The sequence below is a fragment of the Phalangium opilio genome, unplaced genomic scaffold, assembly GCF_054372755.1.
Source record: "Phalangium opilio isolate 3A_F unplaced genomic scaffold, DU_Popi_V2 ptg000017l_1, whole genome shotgun sequence".
Taxonomy (NCBI): domain Eukaryota; kingdom Metazoa; phylum Arthropoda; class Arachnida; order Opiliones; family Phalangiidae; genus Phalangium; species Phalangium opilio.
In genome coordinates, this window is record NW_028324151.1 from 5,050,537 (window position 1) to 5,071,971 (window position 21,435).

General features: G+C 35.5%; 1 protein-coding gene across 1 annotated transcript in view; it reads right to left on the reverse strand.

The window, feature by feature from the left end:
- The window catches only part of LOC149702654 (adenylate cyclase type 5), a 48,194-nt gene extending 33,298 nt beyond the window's left edge, over positions 1 to 14,896 (reverse strand). The window contains exon 1 of the mRNA XM_089866521.1: positions 14,468 to 14,896. The gene's annotated coding sequence lies outside the window, so the exon portion shown is untranslated. The remainder of the gene's footprint in view (positions 1 to 14,467) is intronic.
- Between the last annotated feature and the right edge of the window lie 6,539 nt (positions 14,897 to 21,435).

Genomic DNA, 21,435 nt, shown 5'->3' on the forward strand with positions numbered 1-21,435 from the left:
TAATGGCTTTTTACCATTAAGTTAATGGCTTTTACCATTAAGTTAATGGCTTTTTTCTATGAAGTTCATGGTTTTAAGTTGATGGCTTTTCTATGAAGATGATGGTTTTTTCTAGTTCGAGAATATCTAGCTGTTATAATACGAGTAGGCAGTGGATTTTTATATAGACATTTCATTATCTCTTTAAGAACCAAAAATACGAGAGAAAAGTCTCATTTTGAAATCTTATATGCGTTTTTAGTAAACAAATCTGATTTACAATTTTTTTATTCGTTTCATGGAAACTTCAATTGAAAAGTATAAGCTGCTGTCAAGGATTTTTAAGGTCAAACTATTGTTGGAACATACAACAAGTATATAACACACATTTCCCAGCGTCAAATCTATGGAACATATATTATAGATTTACACTATTATAGTTAATAACGAATTGTAGAGTCTTCATAAAGGTTTTAAAAGTTATAGTCTCTCTTTAAATACATCAAAAGATTTTTTATTTAATTTTCTTTTTTATTTCACACAAGGTGAAAAATTCCTTACAGCGATTTAATACTTAAAGATGTCTAGAGAAGGTTGGTTTTAAGAATATTCGTTTTTCCTTGGAGTATACGCTATTCACTTCTATATTTTATTTTTAAAATTGACGTTTCCTGAGGGACTTAATGTCTAAAGTCGATCTCAATTTTAAACTTCCACGTGTTAGAACAAAAGTCTTAAGTACAATATCCTTGAAAACTTTTAGGCAGACTGAAATTCTCAAGGCGAAGGTTTTAACTTTATAAGTTAACTCATTTTGACACGCACGATGGACAGACAGCCTAGCGTTAAATTCGACTTTTAAAAGTTCTTTCATTTTTATTTTAGTTTAAAGTTTGGCGATAACTTAATTGGCCTTTGCGGTTTTAAACAAAAGTACAGTTTTACTTAGGAGTTACGAAGCACGTGTTTTTATTTTTTTTTAATAAAGTTCAAAAGATATGTTCACCATAAATTTATTACTGGTTACAAACTGGAGCTTGTCATGAAGTGATTCAAGTAGATCAGAGATTCGGGGTAAAGCGACGCCTGGTGAGGCGCTGTCAAAGGCTTAGTAATTCAGACTAAATAGGACCTAGATGGAACTTGGTCCTGCAAAATTAATTAACCGCGTGTAGGACTTCAATTCTCGCTTCCGTCGTTCTCGAACTAGCTCGAGCTGTAAGTCTCTAGCATTATGAAGTATTGGTAGTGTCATACTTATGGAACATATCTTATAAACATGTGGTGAGGATGAAAACGAAAATCGATTGTTTTACTGATTTTAAATATCTCCGAACACTTTATAAAATTCAAATTAATTTGAATAGATTTCATAGATTTGAAATTAGCACTTCCGAAAAGGCAGAGGTATTTTCTGTATGCCTCACTATGCAGATTGGTCTAATAATTAGTAGAAAAATCGATTAAAAAAAGCATTTTATTTCCATTTCACCCTCCCTTCAAAAGGAAAAATTAATGTTCCAGACATAGGAAAAAATCCTCCATTTTTAGTCGACCAATCAAAGCGTTTTGATGGCTGTTTTGGTTTTTCCGAACAGGGTATTTAATTAAGGCTTGTCAGATTTTCAAACGTTTTACTTCTTGATAGTTTTGTAACCGAGAACTTTCAGTTAACAGTTTATGTAGATAAAAAATATCGTATGACTGACGTATAGCTTAATGGGCATTTAATGAAGGACTTTGTTATGACGTGGCTTGTTATATACGCTTATTATACTTGTCTAACAGGACAAAATGGTGCTTTTGAAGTGTTGACCTTGCGGCTATTCATCTTACGCTTATAACGAAAAGTTTTAAAAGGTAGATTATGCAAATTAAGAAAGTTAAGGCTATTTTGAAAATTGTTTACAGTTTCACTGAAACCGCTCTTGCTCTAAGCGACGATCTTGTTAAATAAATAATATATATGGCCGTGTAATTTTAAAATTATATCGCTATAATATAAAACAACATTGAAGCTTGGGACTTTGAAATATTTGTTAAGCCTTTTTTGAATTTTAAATTGCGCGCGCTCTTTGATAATGTCACGTGTTATATTAAAAGACTCCGTAAGCCTAATTTTAATTTTTAAAATATTGCGCGCTTTAACTGTTCTTATGTTTCCCTTTCATTTTTCAATTTAGAACTTAGTCTGTCTACCAAGCCAGCGCAAATAAAGCCGTAACGTAAAATTTAATAAAAACATTATTACGTACATACCAAGGCCTATTTTTCTAAAAATAGAGTTACGTCTATTTATTTGTTTTATGAAAGGAATGAAGCTGAGCGTTTTTAGGTCTACGTTGACGGCTTCGTCGGTGGCCATAGTAACAAGTTGAACAAATTTTTATAGAATTTTCTGTTCCTTTTTCTTATTTATTTAAGCAGAGAAGCGACTAACCCGAGAACCTACTTTTAGTTCTCTCATCATTGTCATAGTCCTGCCTTTCTTTAACAGTTTGCTCTCTCAAAAGCAAATTGCTCCGGGCAAAATTCTCCGACCCTTTTCTGGCAATTGAATTTCTGGGTACCGCCATTCGCCCGCCCGGAAACTATGCCTAACTTGTGCTTTTCCTTTTCTCTAGTCTTATCTGCATGGGAATGGAGCGTTTCTGTAGCGACTGTTTCATTAAGGCAGCCATGATATTAATTTCTCTGATACCTGCGTACGCCAATAAGCCTCTCCATCATGGTTTCGGCGCCTGCGCTGTAGGCTTTTTGGGTCCAAAAAATGCGTGGGTCAACCCCCTTGTATCTCGATACTGGTTAGATAAGGTGTCAGTGGAAAGATTCCTCCACCAGGGTGACACCTAAAGCAGTGGGGGTTTGATCTCTGGGTCACGGTGGTCAGTGAACCATCGAAAGACGTGATTTTCGTAGCTTTCTTACGCGTCTCCTCCTCACAGTTACCTTCTCCGATTTGGATAACTGAGGTATTGATGAAAAGCTTTAATCTCCAGGGTGACTGACAATAAATCTGTTTGTTTTTGACCTCGGGGTCGCAAACCCTTGGTCTTAGATATATATTTTCATTATTTTCTTATACACCTCTAGAGGTCAAATGAGGTGTCGATGGAAAGCTTATGGGGTTTTTTACCTAAAGGTCACCGAGGGTTCAAACTAGTCAAATATTGCGTCGTTGCTAATACATGTTTCTTTACAAGATAGCTGGTTTTGTGACCTCGGACCCTTGGGGTCACGTGTGCCATCATACCATCTAAACACGTGGTTTTCAATAAAACTACAAATAAGGCATCGGTTTCTTAACTTCTAAAAGGCATTTATTTATTTACACTATGCAAATAAGCTTCTTAATTGCTTATTTACTAACGTCTGTCCATAATTAATTCTGAATGGGAACCATTAATGAGCTATTTCACTTAATAGTGTTGCAATTGCCCACGAATTTCTCAGGGTTGTACGTTGCTAGGGTTAAAGGGAAACGCGGCACGCTTGGTTCGTATCTTGTTCATCTTTTCCTCGTAAAAATTGGCCAAGACCAATTTTTATTCGCCTTGTTCTCGAGTTTGTAATAATGGGATGCACGAAAAGTGTAATTACATCTTTTTCTCTTTTGTTCGAGTTTCTTTGGACCTAGTTTAAAGATCAGGCTCTTATAATTAAGGGAAAGAAATACGCTAATTACGCAATTAAGTATTAAAATAACGGGTTTTTTGGGGGGACAAAAATAAACTTTTTTTAAGAACGAAATTAGTAATTACAATTATATTTAGACCTAACTTGTAATATTATCATAAATATTGTACTATGGAATTCACCGCTTTTTATCGTGGGTAGTTTTTCTGCTGTGGTTTCCTAATTGGTTTGTGTTAATTAATAAATTAAATACGCCAAGAAGGTTGGTTGGTTCGAAAGATTATTTTCAATTCACCGCCATCTTGAAAAATGTCTGCCAGAAATTTTAAAGACTTTCCTTATGGAATAACGTCAGTACGTTTCAATCGATGACATTAGGTATACGATACGGGATGTGCGTGGTTTTGGTTTGATAATGAATGCCTTCCGCCATCTTTTAAAATGGCTGCCAAAATATAAATTTCCAAAACATTGTGACGTATTTTAAATTTACCCCAGCAACACCTGTCCCAATTTACCAAATCAAATATACTGCCATACCAATTTAACCAAGACTCTGACGTCATTCATTAATGATAGAAACATTTATTATAAAATCGAAACGGCCATCTTTTAAAATGGCTGCCGAAAAAGAGGTATCCAAAATAGCGTGACGTACATTTTTTAAACTTACCCGGGCAATACCTGTCCCCATTTTCTAAAACCAAATATACTGCCTAGACAATTTAACCAAGGCTCTGACGTCACTCATTAATAATAGAATCATTTATTATAAAATCGAAAAGGCTGCTCGGATTAAATGATAAATTAGCTAATCATTAATTTTTGAATTATCTCTTATTCGAAAATTCTTTTAATTCTTATCTTATACATTGTTGTTTAAAGAAGTAACCTCCAGTAACCCGAAATGGAGCAAGCAGACTTAATAATTTATTTCCACTCCATTGTCCTACGTGATACTTCAAAGATTAAAAGAAGCTCTTTACACTCTTTCTTTGATGACCTATAGTCCGGATATAACCTTTTCAAACTAATCTACCCCCTCCCAAAATAAAGGGGGGGGGGGTATTTTTAGCCACATCGTATTTTTTTATTTATTTTGTGCCTTTTGGTGATCCTCTTACCGAATTAAATTTAAAATAAAAAATTATCTTTTGAGTCTTGAGGGAAATGAATCTCATTAATTAGAAAATTTACGACTCGGGAAGAAAAAGGATTTGCATTATTTAACCTTAATTATATTATTTAACATATTTTAATTTAAATGGAAATTTAATCAAAGTACTCAATTTTTTTTCTTCTTCTTGGCGAATTGTTTGAAAGGTTACGCCTAACGTCAAGAAATCGTAACTGGCGTTACTAACAGACAGACTTGTGTTTCCTATTATAATATCGATAGCTCCGTATCTGAAGTACATTTCTTAGTGATATCATACGGCTATCACTCTTTCCATAAATATTTTTCTGAAGGATATTAGCTAGGCGGACGGGCGTTACTAACAGACAGACTTGTGTTTCTTATTATAATATTAATATTATGTAATCTAAAGTGATATCATACGCCTATCGTGCTTTACATAAATATTTGTCTTGAAGAACGCTTTTATTATGAAAGGGTGTAACCGTAGATGGCGGTGCAGTCTGTTTAAATATCTCTATAAGCCTTTACCGAAGACCCATACTTATGAATTGCAGGGCTGTGATTCTATGTGTAAATGGGCAGGCATTTACACTTCTGGTGTTGAATATCTGAGATCTTTGATTTTAAATCTTAACAACCTTGTTGAGAAAATCGTAAAACTGAACTGTTTTAACTATTTTACGTTTATTTTCAAAGAGTTTTGATCTTAAAATTAATTAACAATAAAATAGTCTGGCTTTCCCTTGTGAAATTTAACACCTTATGGCCCAGCAGAAGGGGATTAGATGAAGCCGTCGGAGTTTTAATTTTTTTATATGTAGAAAATTTCTACTTTGCAAGTTCTATTAATGATTTTTCTATTTTACGAGTTATTTTAATACTTGTTTCGTGCGGTTTAATACTTGAAATAGTACCATTTTTAAGTACCTTACTCGAGTGTCAGATTTAAAATTTTTATTATTTTTATTAGCTTATGTTCGAATTTCACGTAGTAATTTCGTATTTGCAGCTCGTTTTAATTCGACTTTTCTGAGTGAGAATCGTCCCAAAACTTTTTTAATTAACAAGTTTTGGAAAATTTTGAGCGGAACGGTCGTAATGTCAACAAGTGAGTGAAACGTGCGAGACTATTTTTAAATAACCCCTCGAGTCATATTTTTGGGAACTTTGTTGGGGTTTTTTTTCTTTCTGTTTTAAAGGGATTGTGAAGCGTGTCTTTGAAATAAACAGGGGTATTTTGGAATACCTTTATAAACATTACGTGTAATGATTTATATTATGTATTGGTGACCTAGAATTAACAGGTATGGTTTGATAACTTTTTGGATTTGAAATAGGGTAATAAAAGGGCACGGAATTTGGAAATAGGGTAATGAAAGGTCATGGAGTTTGGAAATAAGGTAATGAAAGGTCATGGAATTTGGAAATATGTTAATGAAAGGTCATGGAATTTGGAAATATGTTAAAGAAAGGTCATGGAATTTGGAAATATGTTAAAGAAAGGTCGTGGAATTTAGAAATATGTTAAATAAAGGTCGTGGAATTTGGAAATAGGGTAATGAAAGGTCATGGAATTTGGAAATAGGGTAATGAAAGGTCATGGAATTTGGAAATAGGGTAATGAAAGGTCATGGAATTTGGAAATAGGGTAATGAAAGGTTATGGAATTTGGAAATAGGGTAATGAAAGGTTATGGAATTTGGAAATAGGGTAATGAAAGGTCATGGAATTTGGAAATAGGGTAATAGAAGGTCATGGAATTAGGAAAAAGGATTAAAAAAGGTCAGGAAAAGACTACGAAAGGTCATGGAATTTGGAAATAGGGTAATGAAAGATTATGGAATTTGGAAATAGGGTAATGAAAGGTCATGGAATTTGGAAATAGGGTAATGAAAGGTCATGGAATTTGGAAATAGGGTAATGAAAGGTCATGGAATTTTGAAAAAAAAGAAAGCTTTGAAAGATTAGTCACTTTGAAAAGAGGCTAGAAAAGATTACGAACGTTGAACATAGGCTTAAAATGGATCAGTATATTCGATAATAGGCTTAAAAATAGTCAGGGGATTCGAACCAGGCTAAAAATATCCAGAGGGTTTGAAAGGCTAAGTAGGGTATTTGAAAGTGGACTCAGAATTTTAGTGAATTGCAAAAATATACTAAAAAAGATCAGTGAGTTTAATTTTAATTTGGAAACAATTCTCTAGTTAGAAGTCCATTATGGCACTTGTTAATTATGATTTACGACGGAAGAGGTCGGCGAAATTAAACGTTGGAACCTTGATAGTGATTGACTTCAACTCTCAATAATTGCACATCATGACCCAGACTTGATAATCGCGTTACACATTCCCTTGAAAACTTTCACGCTTGAATTTTGAATGTGACTTAGCTTTCCCTCTCGACTTATAGCCAGCCTCGTGACTCTCTCTCTCTCTCTCTCTCTCTCTCTCTCTCTCTCTCTCTCTCTCTCTCTCTCTCTCTCTCTCTCTCTCTCTCTCTCTCCCTGGGGAGATTTAGCTTGTGAAAGTTCGCGTCGAAACGTACGTCAACATTGATTTTAGATTTTTAGTTTTAGACTTATAGCCCGAGAGTAAAAATGTAGAAGGGATGATAAAAATGTACCAAAAATGAAAGAATAAAAAATATCAGGGCAAGGTGTAGGGATTCCACCACTAGTGCCCTCCGGATGTCCATCTTTCTTCCAGCCCATGGCAGGGGCTAGAGTTTACACAAAAGGCGGAAGATGATAGAGATGGTGCGGATGGAGGTATGAGAATGCCTTCTGATCCCAAAGGAATACAAGAGGATGGAAGATGAGGGAGGAAACTGGTGGCTCGACCGGCTGCCTGCCGTGTGTATACCTTATAACGTCAACGAAAAGTGTCCACCCTTCGGAAGCCACGGCTAAATGATGTCAAACGTGCATGGCGTGCGCCGCGCTATGTATGTACTACTTTCAGAAAACGGGGGGGGGGGGAAGAAGAAATCTGGCCCAGCATCTTTCATCTTCTCCAAGCTCATCCTCTTCCATCCTCATCCCGCCAGCGCGCTCGTTCAACCAACCGCATCACAATACCCCCGCCACCATCCTATACCTTTTTTACAAAAACCGAAAGCAGTGGCAGTTACTGTATACCGCGTGGTTTGAACAAAGAGTAATAAATTGAGGAGTGAGGACTCCATCGTGTTTAAATATTTCTGTAGCGAAAACTATAAGTGATTTTGTAACGAAATTTTGTACGCTACTTTATCATAACCTAAAGTATATCTGTGTAGTTTTTGGTTGTAATTGACGGCCATTTTGGTAAGTGGCAACCAAAATAGTAACGCTATAGCTACTGCCATGGCTTGGCCTCCATAGTCTTCCACACTGTGAGTATATCCGCCATTTTGGTGGTGAGGGGAAGAAATCTCTTTAACTACCCCTTCTGGTTTCACCCTATAGTTTCGATTGAGTAATTGGTTTGAAATCGTGGCCATCTTGGAAAAATGTCGCCCCGATCGAATTGTTTTTAACCTATTTCTATTACTAGTTTTGTCTACCGCTCTGAATAAGTCCTCCTTGTTTTGACGCGGACGCCATTCTTTTGACTTATGTCTCGTGGACTTTTGGCTCATCTTTTGTTAGACGAATTGCCCTTCTTACTAATTAATCATTCTATTCTTCTCTTCCGTAAAGGCGCGAAAAAATACTAAGATAGAGATGAAGGGAGCCCCGCTTGATACATTTTATATAATGCAATTCCCCTTGAGGGTTAAGTTGTGTAAACACGACTTGAGAGATAAAAGGCAAGAACACCTTGCCACGTTGCTGTTTAATTTTGCGTCGTTTTTCATCCAGATCACTTTTTTTTCTTTGGAATTATATTGTTTGTTTTGGGCTATTGTTTTTCACAACAGAGTGTTTTTCTTTTGTGTCTTACCGGCTTTAGGGTTTTTTTTTTTGGAAAATCTAGCGAAGTGGAACCTTAGGCAAGGTTTTGTTTAGTGTACAAAAACGTATTTTCTTGGGAAATATACATGAATATTCATTTTGCAACTCGACAACCAAGGGTTAAGGTGTTATTTTCTTGGAGTAGCTTAGAAGAAGCTCATATAGTACGCAATTTATCTCAGTCTTCAGTTATTTCGAAATAGATTCAAAGGTCGAGTTTAATTTAATCCAATTATGATCGTTAGTAAAGCGGGTTAATACTTTTAATGATTTATCAGGTTCAAACCGTGATTTAATCTGTTTAATCACAATGTTATTGAGATATAATGGTTTAATTTTTTGGTTTAATCAAGATTTGTTCGTTTTGATCACGGTTTAATCGAGATTAGTTAGTTTTAATCACGCTTTAATCGAGATTTTATCAATTTCGTCATGGCTTAATCGAGACACGGTTTAATCGAGATTTTTATCAATTTCGTCACGGCTTAATCGAGATTACTTAGTTTTAATCACGGTTTAATCGAGATTTTTATCAATTTCGTCACGGCTTAATCGAGATTACTTAGTTTTAATCACGGTTTAATCGAGATTTTTATCAATTTCGTCACGGCTTAATCGAGATTTAATGAATTTTATCATGGTCTTATCAAGATTTAGTCAACTTAATCATGATTTAATCACGATCTTATCAACATTTGATCAATTTAGTTAGTGTCTTATCAAGATTTAATCAGTTTAATCACGATCTTATCAAGGTTTAATCAATTTAGTTACGGTCTTATCAAGATTTAATCAATTTAGTTACGGTCTTATCAAGATTTTATCAATTTAGTTACGGTCTTATCAAGATTTAATCAATTTAGTTACGGTATTATCAAGATTTAATCGGTTCAATCACGGTATTATCAAGATTTAATCGGTTCAATCACGGTATTATCAAGATTTAATCGGTTCAATCACGGTTTTATCAAGATTTAATCACGTTTTAATCAAGATTGAATCAATTTTATTCCCGATGTTATCAAGATTAATTAGTTTTAATCACGGTCTTATGAATCCATTAATTTAATTTTATACCGATTTACGCAAAAGTCTGGCTCAAATATTGTAACTTAAGTCTAGTACAACGAACCCTTTTAACGCCTTTTAATCTGATGTTGGAAACGTCATACACTAAAAAATAAAAATATAAAAAAGAATCCAGCAAAACAAAAACTCTAGACTGCAATCCCCGGTAATCCCACCTACGGCTAAAAGTCAGACTTTCCCTTAACATTGTTTTGACAAGGTCCCTGAAAAAAAGGGAAAAAAAAAATGTCAACAAGTCTAAAACTCAAAACGCCGATATTACTCCATTAACCCTTTCCCTTCTTGTTAAGGTCTCAAAAACACCGTAAAAATCTTTCGTCTCGAAAGCTTAGCTAGCCAGGTCAGGTCGTCTGTACCGGCAACCCCGTGCACCTTGTCTATACTAAAACCTTTAACTTCTAATCGATTAATTATTAGCGGATGAAATCTAGGTTAAGGCTAACACCTGTAACTCGGTCAAGACATTATATTGTACAGGTGTACGATACGTCTTTAAACCCGTATACACCCGGCCAGTGTTGCTGGTTGGTCTTTAGGCTTAGCAATCAATACTTTCTAAGAACGATTGCACCCTTATTTCTTATATGTTGTTTTCTTACACGCTATGAGGAATTTATTACACCATAAGTTTATAAGGTATTTTCCATAAGTTTATAAGGTATTTTCCACAAATTTATATGGTATTTTCCATAAGTTTATAAGGTATTTTCCACAAGTTTATAAGGTATTTTCCATAAGTATGACACTACCTATGCTTCGCAATGCTAGAGGCTTACTGAGGGCTAATTAGAAGACAGCAAGCGAGAATTGACTACATGCGGTTTTGCAGTCCAATCATATTTCAATTCGCAGCCATTTTTGAAAATTGCGGTTGAAAATATTCGTCTATATTTTAAAAATTTCTTTAAATGGTGGGAATCTTATTCTCGTGAGGATTGCATGAATACTTCGTGATATGATACCTAGTTCTTCCCGGTTTTTGCACTAGAACGCACCATAGAATAATCCCAAAATAGGTTACTTTTAAGCCCATAGACCAAACTCCTTCCTGTTCACGTGAAATAATACCATAACCCCTTTTATCCGGATGAGATTAAACATTTTTTATTCATCCGCCTTAGCTTTCGCTATTGTTGCAAACTCCTCTTGCCTCTGACCCAAGAGGAATATAGTGTCGACCTATGAGATCTGAAGCGGGGCCGACTAAAATAAGTCTAATAATAGACCAATCTTTCAGACCCGGCGACTCCCGTCCGTATCCTTAGAACAAAGTGACCGAGCTTTTCCCTCCCCCCCCCGTACCACCCCCGAAAGGTCTGGAAACGTGATAGCCTACTTCTCTACGCAATTAGGCGCAATGTGCGTGCGCCACGTGATCATTAAGAAATAACCTATTTAAGGGCAGCCTTTATAAGCTCTCAAATTACGGCTTGATTTCGATTTTTTTTTTATTATTTTTTATTTTTTGATGCCGATCCGAAAATAGTGTTCAAAAATTGTTATTTCTAGTATTAACGCCGCTGTTTATAAAGGTATTATGGGAAAAAAATCGTATCTTGGACATCGTTAAGTCAAGAAAAGACTGTGGGTTGTTATTATGATACTTTTTACCCACCAAAAATATAACATTATATATCATAAGTTCAAAACATGTGTTCATTCCATAAGTTTGTTACTGATTACAAACTGGAGCTTGTCATGGAGTCATGTAAGCCTAGGTGAAACTTCATAGATTCGAGGTAAAGCGAGGGAGGCCTGGTGAGGCGCTGTCAAAGGCTTAATAATGCAGACTAAATAGGACCTAGATGGAAGTTCTGCAAAATTAACCACCAAGTGTAGGACTTCAATTCTCATTTGTCGTTCTCGAACTAGCTCGAGCATATTCGAAGTATAGATAGTGTCAGACTTATGAAACGGAACATATCTTATAAACTTATGCTATATACTATAGACTGGTTTTATGGAATTTAGGTTTCGATTTGCCGCCATCTTTTAAAATGGCGGCCAAAAAACTAACAAAAATATCCCGACTGACTGATGGGCAACGGACCGTGTGCCTTTGCAACTATATAGCGAATTTCAGTATATGATTTGCTATACTTGGTCCCAAAGCTATTGCCTTAAAAGATGAACCAGTTTCAAAGTTTATTCTTTCACTCATCTTTTCGAATGAAAAGAAACAAACAAACGTGAGCAGACAATTTAATTTAAAGTACAAACAATATTATTAAACTTCAAGATAATTCGAAAGCCTATATATACCGCTTCCTGTTTAGCAATAATGAAGTAAAAAAAAAAAAACCCCAACCAAGGTTAATATGGTTTGGCAACCGCCGATTGATTTCATTTGGAGTCTATCCTATCCCCTATAGCTTAAATAGTATATCTAGGATACTGGGTCGATCAGATATATATCTGATTGGGCCCAATAACTAACCAGCGTCTGGTTGACGAGAGAGAGCTGTGCCATTTCCTACAGTCCTTTTATAAGTCTATCTCTCTCTTTCTCTTTCTCTGTCTCTCTTGAGAATTCCTTTTCAATTTCTAAGGCACAAACTAAATCGTAATTGACCATCAGAGTTTCGAAATAACTACATTATTCTTTTTATTTTTAGTCCCCCCCCCTCTCTCTCTATCGTTTCTTTTCAATGTCTAATTCAAAAGTGGTTCGAAAATCATTTCCGGCACGTTTTTCTTAAGGTCGAGCTCTCTCTCTATTTCTCTCTCTCTCTCTCTCTCTCTCTCTCTATTTCTCTCTCTCTCTCTCTCTCTCTCTCTCAGAAAAGCTACTAAGGATTTATTTCGAGAGGAAGGAAGTCGTAACTTGAAGGTCGGTCTATCTCTATTTATACTTAAGACGTTTAGGAATATTTAATTTTTAAATCTATTTCATACCAATATAGTCCTAGGGTGTTTCTGATAAGACTGCATACCATAAATTAAGGGGGATGTTCTTTGGGAAATCGATTTTATCTCCATTTTGTCACAAGGGACACAGTTTTCGAGTTATGATTTGTCAAAGTGTTTTAGGGATGACCCTTTAATTATACTAAATTAGAAATCATTGTCTAAATCAGTTTCTTAATTGAATTTAAAAGGTCATCCGTAAAATACTACAATCCTAACTCGAAAACAGTGGCCCGAACGAGAATACCCAAATAGTTTAAAATAATCATCGGGATTTAAACATTTTAGGCATGTTTTTGGAATATTTAAAATATTTTACTAGAGACCAATATAGCTTCAATGGTGTTTGGTGTAGTTTTAAGTTTCCTACTATTATTAAACTGTCTAAAATAATTTTGCGGAATTTAAACTATTTAAAATAATTTCATTGTTGCAGCAAATATGGTTGATATATTATAAGCGTAGAAATGTCAAAATATTTGCTTTTAATTATTAAAATTCTTATATTGATATTTTAGAAAAGACTCAAGAGGGGTTGGGTAGTTGTTAGATAATTTCGACTTTTGGTTTCATACTGCAAAGATATTGGCCCTTTAAACAAAGTATCCGACTCTCCATAACTAAATCGTCAACGTTGGAGAAAATGGGAATTTCTGTTTGTTGTAATAATAATAATACCTGGAGATTTAAAACAAACCGTAAAATTTCCAAAAATTTAATTTAATAAGGAAAATTTGCATTATTCCAATTTAGCCCCTGAAAAGATTTAATACTAATCTAAAATTTTATATCTGAGATTTTAGAAATTATATTAAGAGGGAAGGAACATTGAATTAGCCCTTAATTTGAAATTTTGAATCTTTGGCCAAATCTCGGTTTGCATCAACTAAATAATTTAGATTTTCAAGACACAAGCTGACCTAAAATGAATCTAATTCCAAAAGGAGAAGGGCTTAAGGAAAATGGCCAGTTTTGAGATACTCTAACCTTTAATGGTTAAGACCTTAAAAATAAATCTACGATCTAGGTTTACTTCTATTATTCAAATCGTGCAGGCAGATGCGTCTTTGTAAGGTAGATTTTATCGAATTCGGATATTGTATGTCTCAATACGCGAGAGAGGCGATATTCCATTATAAAACAAATGTATGCCCTACTAGTACCTACATTTTAAATAAGCATTTTGAACGTTAAGATAATGTTCTTAAGGAACGAATCTTAATACTATAGCTTTTAATAAATTATATGGTTTGCTTGCAATTTTAAAGTATACGGTATACAGTACACGTCCATATATTTTTGATTAAGGCAAGTTGTTAAGATATTTTATGAAAAATTATATTTTAAAATATTATATTTTTACTAAAATTCGAGAAATCGAAATTTAATTGGTTTTATGTAAAATTTTAACAATGTTGTAATAGTAAATGTAGTTTATTTTATTTGATAAGACAAGAGAGGGCAATATAATTTATAAGACAGGGAGTTATGCAAAATAATAAGGATTACATTTTAAAAAAGTAAACATTCCAATTTACATAATTAAATAAACATTAGTAATATATATTCTTTTAGCAGCTTGGTCGCGACTAAAATTTCCAAATTAATTACGTACGCGTAAATGTTAAATCATTAGTAATATTATACTTTCAGCGCCTTGGCCTCGACCCAAAACTCGTAAATTACAATTAAATGTGGGAACATTTTTTTGGGGGGGCGATTTTGATACCGAACAAAATTTCCGCATTGCAAAAAAAAAAATAAAATGGAATGACACTTACCTTGAGAAAAGTAATTTAAATTCTTAATAATTTAATTGTCTTCTTTAAACGACTTTATCACTTGAATAATTAGAAACGGCTAATTAATTATTCATTAATATTAATCTTTATCGCGATTTAAGTGTCTGACCATCTCGGAAGGCGAAATGTGAGTGTATTATTAACGACTGTAGTGTACGTTGAAGTCCCGAGACGCGAAATCGCGTTTCTCTCTCTGGGTCTCTGCTCCTAACGTGTTTGTATCTCTCTAGAAACGCAGTGAGCAACTTTCTGCCTGGTTTTACTGTTTTATCCGTCCATGCATTGCGAGCAGTGAGTGTGTTGGTGTGTTGCGAGTGGGGGAGCCCATAGTGACTTCAGCGCCATCTGATTGACTTTACTCTCACTTTCTCTTTCTCTCTCTCCTGGATGGCTGGCTTAGCCTCTAGACTTTACTTATCGCAGCCCTCGATTGATAAAATTTTCCTCCTTTTATTCATGGTTCTTGCGATTATGGGAACTTAGAAAGACCTGAAGAAAAAGAAAAGAAAATCCTCAGGGGGATTTGTTTAGAGCGAAAATAATTCAGGGAAATTGGTTTGGAGCGATAATAATTCAGGGGAATTGGTTTAGAGCGAAAATAATGCAGGGAATTGGTTTAGAGCGAAAATAATTCAGGTAAATTGGTTTGGAGCGAAAATAATGCAGGGAAATTGGTTTAAAGCGCAAATAATTTAGTGGAATTGGTTTAAGAGCGAAAATAATTCAGGGAAATCGGTTTAGAGCGAAAATAATGCAGGGGAATCGGTTTACAGCGAAAATAATGCAGGGGAATCGGTTTACAGCGAAAATAATTCAGGGGAATTGGTTTAGAGCGAAAATAATTCAGGGTAATTGGTTTAGAGCGAAAATAATTCAGGGAAATTGGTTTAGAGCGAAAATAATTCAGGAAAATTGGTGTGGAGCGAAAATAACTTAGGAAAATTGGTTTAGAATGAAAATAACTCAGGAAAATTGGTTTAGAGTGGAAATAATAGAGGGAAATTTGTTTAGAGCAAAAAGCGAAAATAATTCAGGGAAATTGGTTTAGAGCAAAAATAATTCAGGTAAATTGGTTTAGAGCGAAAATAATTCAGAGAAATTGGTTTGGAGCGAAAAAATCAGGGAAATATTAGATCAAAATCATAATTTTCCATGCAATCAGGGAAAATTATTATTAAAATCTCTACCCAAGTAGCCCAAGAAAATAGATGTGCTGATGAATGTATATTTCTTCAGCACGTATATTCTGTACGTAGCCCTGTTGCAAAATTATGCGCACCTGATAATTCATCAAATATTTCCATTTGTTTTCGTAAATTTCATACGAACCCTGCTTGTAAGTTCGTTCAGCCTTGCTGATGCCGTCGCTTCACACGATTCTAGAATGCAATTCCTCCCATTTAGGTTTAGCTAATGTAGTTTTCTTGCTGGAGTTCTTATCCCGGTTTCCCCGTGTTACAGCCAGCCGGGTAACGTTAGGGAACGTGCGTAGGACTTTTCCATCCTCGATCCCAAGATGCATTGGTAGCATCTCCAGATGCTGGCATTCTACGGAGAAGGGTTACTAGGGTGGTTTTGAGTCAAGCTTGGGTTATGGATGGAGTGGGCTTGTAATATATATACATGGATGGATGAAACTCGATCACGGTTGACCACGAAGTCTTTGTGTGTATGTGTGTGTGTGTGCTGTATCAGGAAGTCTTTCGTTCCTGCTTTTATTGGAGTAGAAACTTTGAAAGAGAAGTGCTGTGTCCGAGTTTAGGTAGCCATCTTGTAAAGGGATGATGGAACGCGGAACCCATATAAGTCCTGAGAACGTATCTTAGGTTTCTGGGATATCGTACATTTTAAAAGCGATCTGTAATTTTTTACCTCTCCGAGTGACGTATGTCACGGAGAGGTATTACACCGGATGTGCGTGTGTGTCTGTGTGTCTGTGTGTGTGTGTGTCTGTCACGCCCCACGTGACCGCGTTCGCAGTTTGCGTATCGGAGCAAACGTGTTCCCAATTTCCGGACTGCATTGACAGTTCACGGAAATTTGGGTTTGTCTCCTCTGGCTATTCTACTTGAGTTCCAACACCACCAGCTTTGGTTTTCGTCCACTCCACATGGACACTAGTCTGTACTTGCTAGCTTCTATGCACCACCATCTTCTGTTCTTCGTCAATTCCACATTGACACCAGCTTCTATGCACCACCATCTTCTGTTCTTCGTCAATTCCACATTGACACCAGCTTCAATGCACCACCATCTTCAGGTCTTTTGTCCATTCCACATGGACGCCAGTCAGTACATTCTGGCTTCTTTTCCTCCGTCATCGTTTGGCTTCAAGATATACGCGGCGATCGGCTAGGGTTACGAGAAACGTCTAGCCTCCCAATGGCAGGGCTTCCACCATCGGTTCACGCAAATGCGTTTTTATCTATTATTTGGTTTTAAGATATACGCGGCGATCGGCTAGGGTTACGAGAAACGTCTAGCCTCCCAATGGCAGGGCTTCCACCAAAGGTTCACGCGAATGCGTTTTTATCTATTATTATAATGGAAACGAAACGTATATATACCCCAAAATTTGAAAAAAGCGGGCAAGAGGGGTACCCTTCACTTTAAACGTCAATATTAGCAAAGTTTCGAAAGATAATAGGAACAACTTTATTTTAAACGATTTAACTATTTTTAAAGTTATTTACTGGCGATTAAAATAATTAAAAATAATTATATTTATTTAAATATTAAAGATAAACCCAAGTACCGAAGTCGTTAAATCATTGCCTCCTATATCTATCAAGGCCCACGCATTGTGATATATTTCCTTCATTGCCTCCTATATCTATCGAGGCCCGTGCATTGCGATATATTTTTGAGAACAACAACCAAAATGGGAAGCTCCTCTCAGAACCATAATAATTTGTTTTCTCTGTTATATGAAATGAAAATATGGATAATATTTTCGGCAATTCGATTTGAATGGCTCTTTCTGATGTATCATTCTCTCAGCACTGTTCATAATGGACAGGAACGTAGAGATTCGAGACACTTGGAATTACGATAGTGTTTCAAATCCTCTGTAATGAGGGCTTAACGACTTGGAGTGACTGGAAAGATAGATACACATCCTATTTTTTAGTTGTACCATGCGTACCACAATGTTGCCAGGCGTTTATTGAAGGATGCTTGGGTACTTGGTACAGACTGTTACGTCTACCAAGTTTCCTAGCATCCAAGAATAAATAGGATTCATAGAAGCCAGTGTTATGGGCATGTCATGGGTCAAGTCGTTAAATATATCGACGCAGTTAAATAGCTGATGGCATTATTTTATCCACTTTCTCATTGCGTTTCGAGTGGAAGTTCAACTTTGGCACGGACGACAGATGGCGCTCTTAACCTTCTACCCCCAAAAATCGCTGTTGTCTGCTCGTTTTCCCCTTCCGCGTTTTTTCGTTATAAACTTATGATTTAACGAACTGTTAAGATAAAATTTCATATTTCCTAAGACAGATAAGCTTCTACTCCTTTCATCTTACTCCCAGTTAGATTTAACCTTGTTAATACATAATCAGATGAATTTGAGTTATAATGTCGTAAAATCCTGTGCATACAGTTACCTAGGAGTGATAGAGACATTTTTACCGATGTCTAGAGATGTTAAGCTTAAGCGAAATTGTTTTACCTTTGAATAAAAATACCGCTTCCAGTAGTGGGTTTATAGTACTCCTTGTTTGTGTAAGATTAGTGTAGCTGTAGAGCGTTGTTGCTGTTTAGTTTATACGCCCCCTAGGCCTATTTGTGAAAGACCTTTTTTACGCACTTTTATTGATCATTCTTTATTTGAAAAAAGTGTTGGCAATGTATATTTTTTAAATATGACGGAATTGCTGTTGGTATGATAGCGCCCTATTAGCGAAGAAAACCTTTTTTTAAACAGTTGATTCATTCTTTGATAGAATTTCGAAGGAAGCAGTTAAGTGTTAAATTTGCTCGATTAATTTTGTTCGGCAAATAATATAATTAAGCCTTACGTATTACTGAAGGAGATTGATTTTGCCAACCTGTGTGAGTATTTAACTGTTTAATAAGTATTTTGGTTAAGTGGGAGCCTAGCTTATGTGTGATTGTGTTGTGGCTTCCATGTTTTGGGACATTTGCTTTTTGTGTGGCGAGGTATGATTCAGCTTTGATATGGACAAATATTACAAATCGTACTGGTAGACTAAGAATACGGTTGAGATATAGCGAGAGACTAGAGTTTCCACAGCAATTGAGAGATATTGAAAAGGCTTGAACAATTGACTATTTTAAAATTGCATTCCTGCACTTGCAAAGAATTAAAAAAAGCGATAGATGCATATATTTAGGTTGTTTAAGGGGTAGTGAAAGTCATCTCCACTCGGAGAGGTAATATTTTGGCTTTCCCAACTTGTTTTTGTCAGCAAGGAATGTAAAATGTTGGGGTAAACATTGAGATCACGGTGTGCACTTGAGACTAATGGAGCTTTTCATTAATTAGTTGAAGAGAAACCAACGCACACAAGGGAGACGCCGTCCTCTTAGGTTATTTCCCTCGAGACCCTAATGGCAATCTCTGTAATTTTCAAATGTCTATTCGATATATATTTGAACGTTCACAAATCTTACTTGTTTTGGGGTCTTTGTGGTGCCTATAGTACGTACGTCGTCACGTCACAGCTCTTTGGTGCTTGAGTTTGAATGGGTTTCGGCGCCATTTTGTGGATCTTATAGAACGTTTTGTGGTATCAAAATGGCGGTGAAGTGCGTTCAATTACTATAAACCCCTGATGTAAGGTATCTGTACTGTTTGAGCAAGCATAATTGATTTCGAAAAATCGTGGTTTTTGGTTACAAAATTTTCCCAAGCCACGTTTTGCTTTTAAAAAACGATTCCTTTTAACCGAATCACTCTGAAAATTGAAAGAATTGAAAAATACTTTCCGAATGAAATTTCTCAAGAATAAATATAGTAAAGTTTGTAACAAGGTATACAAAAATTCTGATATAAATATTACAATTTTGAATCGCTTAAAAGTCAATACAATGTTGAAATGAATTTACGTAAAAACAGACCCAAAATAGACATTATTTTGATCTACCTTTTATCTTCTGGTTGGAGATGAAACAAAGGGAGAAAAAGCTGTATACTTTTATAAAAGTTCACCAACCCTTTTAAGAAATAACTGGTTAAATGGAACTCAGGATGGACAAGAAAAAAATGAAAGAAATAAAGTAGGAAATGGACCAGGGACAGAGGCAAGGAAGATGGTGCTTGGTGAACGGGAATGAAAGAGAAAATTGAATTTGCAATGTGGGATTTGGGACGTTTGTACCTCCTCTGTGACAGAAGCCCTATATACTCACTCGTACTACTTCCATAAGTTTATTATAAGATGTGTTCCTTCCATAAGTATGACAATACCTATACTTTGTAATGCTACTGAGAGACTTACAGCTCGAGCTAGTTAGAGAGAGAACGACGGAAGCGAGAATTGAAGTCTTACAATCGGTGGTGGTTAATTTTGCAGGACTTCCATCTAGGTCCTAGTTAGTCTGCATTACTAAGCCTTTAACAGCGCCTCACCAGGCGTCGCTTTTATGACCTACTTCACTCCAGTTTGTAACCAGTGACAAACTTATGGAACGAACATATCTTATGAACTTATGGTACTACCCTTGTGGATTTTGTGGAATCTTTCTTTTTGGTCCTATTTCTGAAATTAAGATTATGATAATTCAATTTTTTACTTTTCTCATCTTTCTTTTTTCTACCCCCGTTTCTTCAAGGTGGGATGATGTTCATTAAATTAGCCTTTGAATCAAACAGCACGCGTTCCCCAATGTTTGTTCTATACCTATCTACTTACTTATTTCTTTTAACAAACTGTTTTTAATTAAACTTCATCTCAGAATAAATTGGGAATTACCTCTCTTTGATATATATTTTTTATTTAATTTAAGGCGTGGTAAAAATTTTTAATTAAGGTTCTTGATTCCTTAGTAAGTGAAGTAGAAACTACTTCCTTTTAAAAATCAAATTTCAAATTAATTATTTGTTAAACCAGGAATATATACAGCTACTTGGAATCATTGTGTATCCACCATTTTTACTCAACGTATCTAAAAATCGGATTTTGTGGAGGTGCTATAGACTAATCATTATAAATGACGAATTTTACCTCCGCTGCCTGTTTGCACCTTGCGCTTGCTCCTGGCCTTGTGTTGCTACTAACCAATTAAATCGCAGTTAGAAAGGCGTCAGAATTATGACTCATGACGGATAGTAATTACTGAAGCCCCGCCCACAAAGCCCGCGTAGAAAGAAATTAACATGTGATATATTGTGGCACAATGATGCTTATTAGGGTTTATTGTCAGTCCAGTAATATGACTCCCTGGAAACCGTTTTACCAATATAAAACTGAATTATATAAGAAACGTCAAAGCTTCTCAAATCAGTCGATCGTTTCCCGCCTATATTTTATTTTTGCCTAAAACGCGGACGTGAGTAAAAAGAAAAAAAAAATGCGGGAAAAAGTATCAGAGGACCCAAAGATCAACACATAATTTAAATGGTATTTGCCAAAGAGCTCTCCCGCCAAAGATACATTTATCCTAAAAGTCGACAGAGTCGACCGGGACTCACTCTGAAATTCAAATAGAATGATATAGTTGCTTTGCAGCTTTAGAAAGGGTAAAGAAACACCTGTTTAATACCTTATATTTTAAACCCTTCTAGGAATGAAACAAGTTCGAAGGTTATATGGTTTTTTTTTTCTTTTTTTAAATCAGGCTGCATGACTTAAAGGTGGCACGTGCGAAAGGTTTTTCTTTTTAAAAAAAATACCGTTCTTTTTTTTTTTTTAGTTTTATGGGGATATGGAAGCCGTTACTATGTATCACTATTCCGTACGTTTATCGCTACTAAATCA